This window comes from Larus michahellis, unplaced genomic scaffold (genome assembly GCF_964199755.1).
Source record: "Larus michahellis unplaced genomic scaffold, bLarMic1.1 SCAFFOLD_35, whole genome shotgun sequence".
Taxonomy (NCBI): Eukaryota; Metazoa; Chordata; class Aves; order Charadriiformes; family Laridae; genus Larus; species Larus michahellis.
In genome coordinates, this window is record NW_027436006.1 from 1,846,406 (window position 1) to 1,855,639 (window position 9,234).

Consider the following 9,234-nt stretch of genomic DNA (forward strand, 5'->3'; position numbering starts at 1 on the left):
CCCACAGCCCGTGGGGCTGCGGGCTTTGTGGCGGCCGTCAGCCTCGGCGCCATCGGCGCCCACGTGGCATGACCGCGCCAGCCTGCGAAGCATTTTCCGGTAGGGCCGCGGCTCTGGCGACAGCTCCCACGCCCGAAGAGCCAGGAGGGAAAGCCGTGCCTCGTTGGAAAGCTCTTTGGCAGCCGCTCGCGTGGCCCCACAGTCCATGGGGCTGCGGGCTTTCTGGCAGCTGTCAGCCTCAGCGCCACCGGCGCCCACGTTGCGCCGCCGCGCCAGCCTGCGAAGCATTTTCCGGTAGGGCCGCGGCTCTGGCGACAGCTCCCACGCCCGAAGAGCCAGGAGGGAAAGCCGTGCCTCGTTGGAAAGCTCTTTGGCAGCCGCTCGCGTGGCCCCACAGTCCATGGGGCTGCGGGCTTTGTGGCGGCCGTCAGCCTCGGCGCCATCGGCGCCCACGTCGGGCCGCCACGCCAGCCTGCGAAGCATTTTCCGGTAGGGCCGCGGCTCTGGCGACAGCTCCCACGCCCGAAGAGCCAGGAGGGAAAGCCGTGCCTCGTTGGAAAGCTCTTTGGCAGCCGCTCGCGTGGCCCCACAGCCCGTGGGGCTGCGGGCTTTGTGGCGGCCGTCAGCCTCGGCGCCATCGGCGCCCACGTCGGGCCGCCGCGCCAGCCTGCGAAGCATTTTCCGGTAGGGCCGCGGCTCTGGCGACAGCTCCCACGGCCGAAGAGCCAGGAGGGAAAGCCGTGCCTCGTTGGAAAGCTCTTTGGCAGCCGCTCGCGTGGCCCCACAGCCCATGGGGCTGCGGGCTTTGCGGCGGCCGTCAGCCTCGGCGCCACCGGCGCCCAGGTGGGGCCGCCTCGCCAGCCTGCGAAGCATTTTCCGGTAGGGCCGCGGCTCTGGCGACAGCTCCCACGCCCGAAGAGCCAGGAGGGAAAGCCGGGCCTCGTTGGAAAGCTCTTTGGCAGTCACTCGCGTGGCCCCACAGCCCATGGGGCTGCGGGCTTTCCGGCGGCCGTCAGCCTGGGCGACACCGGCGCCCAGGTGGGGCCGCCGCGCCAGCCTGCGAAGCATTTTCCGGTAGGGCCGCGGCTCTGGCGACAGCTCCCACGCCCGAAGAGCCAGGAGGGAAAGCCGTGCCTCGTTGGAAAGCTCTTTGGCAGCCGCTCGCGTGGCCCCACAGCCCATGGGGCTGCGGGCTTTGCAGCGGCCGTCAGCCTCAGAGCCACCGGCGCCCACGTGGCACCGCCGCGCCAGCCTGCGAAGCATTTTCCGGTAGGGCCGCGTCTCTGGCTACAGCTCCCACGCCCGAAGAGCCAGGAGGGAAAGCCGTGCCTCGTTGGAAAGCTCTTTGGCAGCCGCTCGCGTGGCCCCACAGCCCATGGGGCTGCGGGCTTTCCGGCGGCCGTCAGCCTGGGCGACACCGGCGCCCAGGTGGGGCCGCCGCGCCAGCCTGCGAAGCATTTTCCGGTAGGGCCGCGTCTCTGGCGACAGCTCCCACGCCCGAAGAGCCAGGAGGGAAAGCCGTGCCTCGTTGGAAAGCTCTTTGGCAGCCACTCACGTGGCCCCACAGCCCCTGGGGCTGCGGGCTTTGTGGCGGCCGTCAGCCTCGGCGCCATCGGCGCCCACGTCGGGCCGCCGCGCCAGCCTGCGAAGCATTTTCCGGTAGGGCCGCGCCTCTGGCGAAAGCTCCCACGCCCGAAGAGCCAGGAGGGAAAGCCGTGCCTCGTTGGAAAGCTCTTTGGCAGTCGCTCGCGTGGCCCCACAGCCCGTGGGGCTGCGGACTTTCCGGCGGCCGTCAGCCTGGGCGCCACCGGCGCCCACGTCGGGCCGCCGCGCCAGCCTGAGAAGCATTTTCCGGTAGGTCCGCGTCTCTGGCGACAGCTCCCACGCCCGAAGAGCCAGGAGGGAAAGCCGTGCCTCGTTGGAAAGCTCTTTGGCAGCCGCTCGCGTGGCCCCACAGCCCATGGGGCTGCGGGCTTTCCGGCGGCCATCAGCCTGGGCGACACCGGCGCCCAGGTGGGGCCGCCGCGCCAGCCTGCGAAGCATTTTCCGGTAGGGCCGCGGCTCTGGCGACAGCTCCCACGCCCGAAGAGCCAGGAGGGAAAGCCGTGCCTCGTTGGAAAGCTCTTTGGCAGCCGCTCGCGTGGCCCCACAGCCCATGGGGCTGCGGGCTTTCCGGCGGCCATCAGCCTGGGCGACACCGGCGCCCAGGTGGGGCCGCCGCGCCAGCCTGCGAAGCATTTTCCGGTAGGGCCGCGGCTCTGGCGACAGCTCCCACGGACAAAGAGCCAGGAGGGAAAGACGTGCCTCGTTGGAAAGCTCTTTGGCAGCCGCTCGCGTGGCCCCACAGCCCGTGGGGCTGCGGGCTTTCCGGCGGCCGTCAGCCTCGGCGCCACCGGCGCCAACGTGGGGCCGCTGCGCCAGCCTGCAAAGCATTTTCCGGTAGGGCCGCGTCTCTGGCGACAGCTCCCACGCCCGAAGAGCCAGGAGGGAAAGCCATGCCTCGTTGGAAAGCTCTTTGGCAGCCACTCACGTGGCCCCACACCCCGTGGGGCTGCGGGCTTTCGGGCGGCCGTCAGCCTCGGCGCCATCGGCGCCCACGTTGGTCCGCTGCACCAGCCTGCGAAGCATTTTCCGGTAGGGCCGCGGCTCTGGCGACAGCTCCCACGCCCGAAGAGCCAGGAGGGAAAGCCGTGCCTCGTTGGAAAGCTCTTTGGCAGCCGCTCGCGTGGCCCCACAGCCCGTGGGGCTGCGGGCTTTGCGGCGGCCGTCAGCCTCGGCGCCATCGGTGCCCACGTTGGGCCGCCTCGCCAGCCTGCGAAGCATTTTCCGGTAGGGCCGCAGCTCTGGCGACAGCTCCCACGCCCGAAGAGCCAGGAGGGAAAGCCGTGCCTCGTTGGAAAGCTCTTTGGCAGCCACTCACGTGGCCCCACAGCCCGTGGGGCTGCGGGCTTTGCGGCGGCCGTCAGCCTCAGAGCCACCGGCGCCCACGTCGGGCCGCTGCGTCAGCCTGCAAAGCATTTTCCGGTAGGGCCGCGGCTCTGGCGACAGCTCCCACGCCCGAAGAGCCAGGAGGGAAAGCCGTGCCTCGTTGGAAAGCTCTTTGGCAGCCGCTCGCGTGGCCCCACAGCCCGTGGGGCTGCGGGCTTTGCGGCGGCCGTCAGCCTGGGCGCCACCGGTGCCCACGTTGCGCCGCCGCGCCAGCCTGCGAAGCATTTTCCGGTAGGGCCGCGTCTCTGGCGACAGCTCCCACGCCCGAAGAGCCAGGAGGGAAAGCCGTGCCTCGTTGGAAAGCTCTTTGGCATCCGCTCGCGTGGCCCCACAGCCCATGGGGCTGCGGGCTTTGCGGCGGCCGTCAGCCTTGGCGACACCAGCGTCCACGTGGCGCCGCCGCGCCAGCCTGCGAAGCATTTTCCGGTAGGGCCGCGTCTCTGGCGACAGCTCCCACGCCCGAAGAGCCAGGAGGGAAAGCCGTGCCTCGTTGGAAAGCTCTTTGGCAGCCGCTCGCGTGGCCCCACAGCCCGTGGGGCTGCGGGCTTTGCGGCGGCCGTCAGCCTCGGCGCCACCGGCGCCCACGTGGCGCCGCCGCGCCAGCCTGCGAAGCATTTTCTGGTAGGGCCGCGGCTCTGGCGACAGCTCCCACGGCCAAAGAGCCAGGAGGGAAAGCCGTGCCTCGTTGGAAAGCTCTTTGGCAGCCGCTCGCGTGGCCCCACAGCCCGTGGGGCTGCGGGCTTTGCGGCGGCCGTCAGCCTGGGCGACACCGGCGCCCAGGTGATGCCGCCGCGCCAGCCTGCGAAGCATTTTCCGGTAGGGCCGCGTCTCTGGCAACAGCTCTCAAGCCCGAAGAGCAAGGAGGGAAAGCCGTGCCTCGTTGGAAAGCTCTTTGGCAGCCGCTCGCGTGGCCCCACAGCCCGTGGGGCTGCGGGCTTTCCGGCGGCCGTCAGCCTCGGCGCCATCGGCGCCCACATCGGGCCACCACGCCAGCCTGCGAAACATTTTCCGGTAGGGCCGCGTCTCTGGCGACAGCTCCCACGCCCGAAGAGCCAGGAGGGAAAGCCGTGCCTCGTTGGAAAGCTCTTTGGCAGCCGCTCGCGTGGCCCCACAGCCCGTGGGGCTGTGGGCTTTGCGGCGGCCGTCAGCCTCGGCGCCACCGGCGCCCACGTGGTGCGACCGCGCCAGCCTGCAAAGCATTTTACGGTAGGGCCGCGGCTCTGGCGACATCTCCCACGCCCGAAGAGCCAGGAGGGAAAGCCGTGCCTCGTTGGAAAGCTCTTTGGCAGCCGCTCGCGTGGCCCCACAGCCCATGGGGCTGCGGGCTTTGCGGCGGCCGACAGCCTCGGCGCAACCGGCGCCCACGTGGGGCCGCTGCGCCAGCCTGCAAAGCATTTTCCGGTAGGGCCGCGTCTCTGGCGACAGCTCCCACGCCCGAAGAGCCAGGAGGGAAAGCCGTGCCTCGTTGGAAAGCTCTTTGGCAGCCACTCACGTGGCCCCACAGCCCGTGGGGCTGCGGGCTTTGCGGCGGCCGTCAGCCTCGGCGCCATCGGCGCCCACGTCGGGCCGCCGCGCCAGCCTGCGAAGCATTTTCCGGTAGGGCCGCGTCTCTGGCGACAGGTCCCACGCCCGAAGAGCCAGGAGGGAAAGCCGTGCCTCGTTGGAAAGCTCTTTGGCAGCCACTCACGTGGCCCCACAGCCCGTGGGGCTGCGGGCTTTCCGGCGGCCGTCTGCCTGGGCGACACCGGCGCCCAGGTGGGGCCGCCGCACCAGCCTGCGAAGCATTTTCCGGTAGGGCCACGGCTCTGGCCACAGCTCCCACGCCCGAAGAGCCAGGAGGGAAAGCTGTGCCTCGTTGGAAAGCTCTTTGGCAGCCGCTTGCGTGGCCCCACAGCCCGTGGGGCTGCGGGCTTTGCAGCGGCCGTCAGCCTCGGCGCCACCGGCGCCCACGTGGCGCCGCCGCGCCAGCCTGCGAAGCATTTTCCGGTAGGGCCGCGGCTCTGGCGACAGCTCCCACGGCCAAAGAGCCAGGAGGGAAAGCCGTGCCTCGTTGGAAAGCACTTTGGCAGCCGCTCGCGTGGACCCACAGCCCGTGGGGCTGCGGGCTTTGCGGCGGCCGTCAGCCTGGGCGACACCGGCGCCCAGGTGATGCCGCGGCGCCAGCCTGCGAAGCATTTTCTGGTAGGGCCGCGTCTCTGGCAACAGCTCCCACGCCCGAAGAGCCAAGAGGGAAAGCCATGCCTCATTGGAAAGCTCTTTGGCAGCCACTCGCGTGGCCCCACAGCCCGTGGGGCTGCGGGCTTTCCGTCGGCTGTCAGCCTCGGCGCCACCGGCGCCCACGTAGCGCGACCGCGCCAGCCTGAGAAGCATTTTCCGGTACGGCTGCGTCTCTGGCGACAGCTCCCACGCCCGAAGAGCCAGGAGGGAAAGCCGTGCCTCATTGGAAAGCTCTTTGGCAGCCGCTCGCGTGGCCCCACAGCCCATGGGGCTGCGGGCTTTGCGGCGGCCGTCAGCCTCAGCGCCACCGGTGCCCACGTGGCACGACCGCGCCAGCCTGCGAAGCATTTTGCGGTAGGGCCGCGTCTCTGGCGACAGCTCCCACGGCCGAAGAGCCAGGAGGGAAAGCCGTGCCTCGTTGGAAAGCTCTTTGGCAGCCGCTCGCGTGGCCCCACAGCCCGTGGGGCTGCGGGCTTTGCGGCGGCCGTCAGCCTCGGCGCCACCGGTGCCCACGTGGCACGACCGCGCCAGTCTGCGAAGCATTTTCCGGTAGGGCCGCGGCTCTGGCGACAGCTCCCACGCCCGAAGAGCAAGGAGGGAAAGCCGTGCCTCGTTGGAAAGCTCTTTGGCAGCCGCTCGCGTGGCCCCACAGCCCGTGGGGCTGCGGGCTTTCCGGCGGCCGTCTGCCTGGGCGACACCGGCGCCCAGGTGGGGCCGCCGCACCAGCCTGCGAAGCATTTTCCGGTAGGGCCGCGGCTCTGGCCACAGCTCCCACGCCCGAAGAGCCAGGAGGGAAAGCCGTGCCTCGTTGGAAAGCTCTTTGGCAGCCGCTCGCGTGGCCCCACAGCCCATGGGGCTGCGGGCTTTGCGGCGGCCGTCAGCCTCGGCGCCATCGGCGCCCACGTCGGGCCGCCGCGCCAGCCTGCGAAGCATTTTCCGGTAGGGCCGCGGCTCTGGCGACAGCTCCCACGCCCGAAGAGCCAGGAGGGAAAGCCGTGCCTCGTTGGAAAGCTCTTTGGCAGCCGCTCGCGTGGCCCCACAGCCCATGGGGCTGCGGGCTTTGCGGCGGCCGTCAGCCTCAGCGCCACCGGTGCCCACGTGGCACGACCGCGCCAGCCTGCGAAGCATTTTCTGGTAGGGCCGCGGCTCTGGCGACAGCTCCCACGCCCGAAGAGCCAGGAGGGAAAGCCGTGCCTCGTTGGAAAGCTCTTTGGCAGCCGCTCGCGTGGCCCCAGAGTCCATGGGGCTACGGGCTTTGCGGCGGCCGTCAGCCTCAGCGCCACCGGCGCCCACGTTGCGCCGCCGCGCCAGCCTACGAAGCATTTTCCGGTAGGGCCGCGGCTCTGGCGACAGCTCCCACGCCCGAAGAGCCAGGAGGGAAAGCCGTGCCTCGTTGGAAAGCTCTTTGGCAGCCGCTCGCGTGGCCCCACAGCCCGTGGGGCTGCGGGCTTTGCGGCGGCCGTCAGCCTCGGCGCCGCCGGGGCCCACGTGGCGCCGCCGCGCCAGTCTGCGAAGCATTTTCCGGTAGGGCTGCGGCTCTGGCGACAGCTCCCACGCCCGAAGAGCAAGGAGGGAAAGCCGTGCCTCGTTGGAAAGCTCTTTGGCAGCCGCTCGTGTGGCCCCACAGCCCGTGGGGCTGCGGGCTTTCCGGCGGCCGTCTGCCTGGGCGACACCGGCGCCCAGGTGGGGCCGCCGCACCAGCCTGCGAAGCATTTTCCGGTAGGGCCGCGGCTCTGGCCACAGCTCCCACGCCCGAAGAGCCATGAGGGAAAGCCGTGCCTCGTTGGAAAGCTCTTTGGCAGCCGCTCGCGTGGCCCCACAGCCCGTGGGGCTGCGGGCTTTCCGGCGGCTGTCAGCCTCGGCGCCACCGGCGCCCACGTGGCGCGACCGCGCCAGCCTGCAAAGCATTTTCCGGTAGGGCCGCGGCTCTGGCGACAGCTCCCACGCCCGAAGAGCAAGGAGGGAAAGCCGTGCCTCGTTGGAAAGCTCTTTGGCAGCCGCTCGCGTGGCCCCACAGCCCGTGGGGCTGCGGGCTTTCCGGCGGCCGTCTGCCTGGGCGACACCGGCGCCCAGGTGGGGCCGCCGCACCAGCCTGCGAAGCATTTTCCGGTAGGGCCGCGGCTCTGGCCACAGCTCCCACGCCCGAAGAGCCAGGAGGGAAAGCCGTGCCTCGTTGGAAAGCTCTTTGGCAGCCGCTCGCGTGGCCCCACAGCCCATGGGGCTGCGGGCTTTCCGCCGGCCGTCAGCATCGGCGCCATCGGCGCCCACGTCGGGCCGCCGCGCCAGCCTGCGAAGCATTTTCCGGTAGGGCCGCGGCTCTGGCGACAGCTCCCACGCCCGAAGAGCCAGGAGGGAAAGCCGTGCCTCGTTGGAAAGCTCTTTGGCAGCCGCTCGCGTGGCCCCACAGCCCATGGGGCTGCGGGCTTTGCGGCGGCCGTCAGCCTCAGCGCCACCGGTGCCCACGTGGCACGACCGCGCCAGCCTGCGAAGCATTTTCCGGTAGGGCCGCGGCTCTGGCGACAGCTCCCACGCCCGAAGAGCCAGGAGGGAAAGCCGTGCCTCGTTGGAAAGCTCTTTGGCAGCCGCTCGCGTGGCCCCAGAGTCCATGGGGCTGCGGGCTTTCCGGCGGCCGTCAGCCTCAGCGCCACCGGCGCCCACGTGGCGCCGCCGCGCCAGCCTACGAAGCATTTTCCGGTAGGTCCGCGGCTCTGGCGACAGCTCCCACGCCCGAAGAGCCAGGAGGGAAAGCCGTGCCTCGTTGGAAAGCTCTTTGGCAGCCGCTCGTGTGGCCCCACAGCCCGTGGGGCTGCGGGCTTTCCGGCGGCTGTCAGCCTCGGCGCCACCGGCGCCCACGTGGCGCGACCGCGCCAGCCTGCAAAGCATTTTCCGGTAGGGCCGCGGCTCTGGCGACAGCTCCCACGCCCGAAGAGCCAGGAGGGAAAGCCGTGCCTCGTTGGAAAGATCTTTGGCAGCCGCTCGTGTGGCCCCACAGCCCGTGGGGCTGCGGGCTTTCCGACGGCCGTCAGCCTCGGCGCCACCGGCGCCAAAATTGCGCCGCTGCGCCAACCTGCGAAGCATTTTCCGGTAGGGCCACGTCTCTGGCGACAGCTCCCACGCCCGAAGAGCCAGGAGGGAAAGCCGTGCCTCGTTGGAAAGCTCTTTGGCAGCCGCTCGCGTGGCCCCAGAGTCCATGGGGCTGCGGGCTTTCCGGCGGCCGTCTGCCTGGGCGACACCGGCGCCCAGGTGGGGCCGCCGCACCAGCCTGCGAAGCATTTTCCGGTAGGGCCGCGGCTCTGGCCACAGCTCCCACGCCCGAAGAGCCATGAGGGAAAGCCGTGCCTCGTTGGAAAGCTCTTTGGCAGCCGCTCGCGTGGCCCCACAGCCCGTGGGGCTGCGGGCTTTCCGGCGGCTGTCAGCCTCGGCGCCACCGGCGCCCACGTGGCGCGACCGCGCCAGCCTGCAAAGCATTTTCCGGTAGGGCCGCGGCTCTGGCGACAGCTCCCACGCCCGAAGAGCAAGGAGGGAAAGCCGTGCCTCGTTGGAAAGCTCTTTGGCAGCCGCTCGCGTGGCCCCACAGCCCGTGGGGCTGCGGGCTTTCCGGCGGCCGTCTGCCTGGGCGACACCGGCGCCCAGGTGGGGCCGCCGCACCAGCCTGCGAAGCATTTTCCGGTAGGGCCGCGGCTCTGGCCACAGCTCCCACGCCCGAAGAGCCAGGAGGGAAAGCCGTGCCTCGTTGGAAAGCTCTTTGGCAGCCGCTCGCGTGGCCCCACAGCCCATGGGGCTGCGGGCTTTCCGCCGGCCGTCAGCATCGGCGCCATCGGCGCCCACGTGGGGCCGCCGCGCCAGCCTGCGAAGCATTTTCCGGTAGGGCCGCGGCTCTGGCGACAGCTCCCACGCCCGAAGAGCCAGGAGGGAAAGCCGTGCCTCGTTGGAAAGCTCTTTGGCAGCCGCTCGCGTGGCCCCACAGCCCATGGGGCTGCGGGCTTTGCGGCGGCCGTCAGCCTCAGCGCCACCGGTGCCCACGTGGCA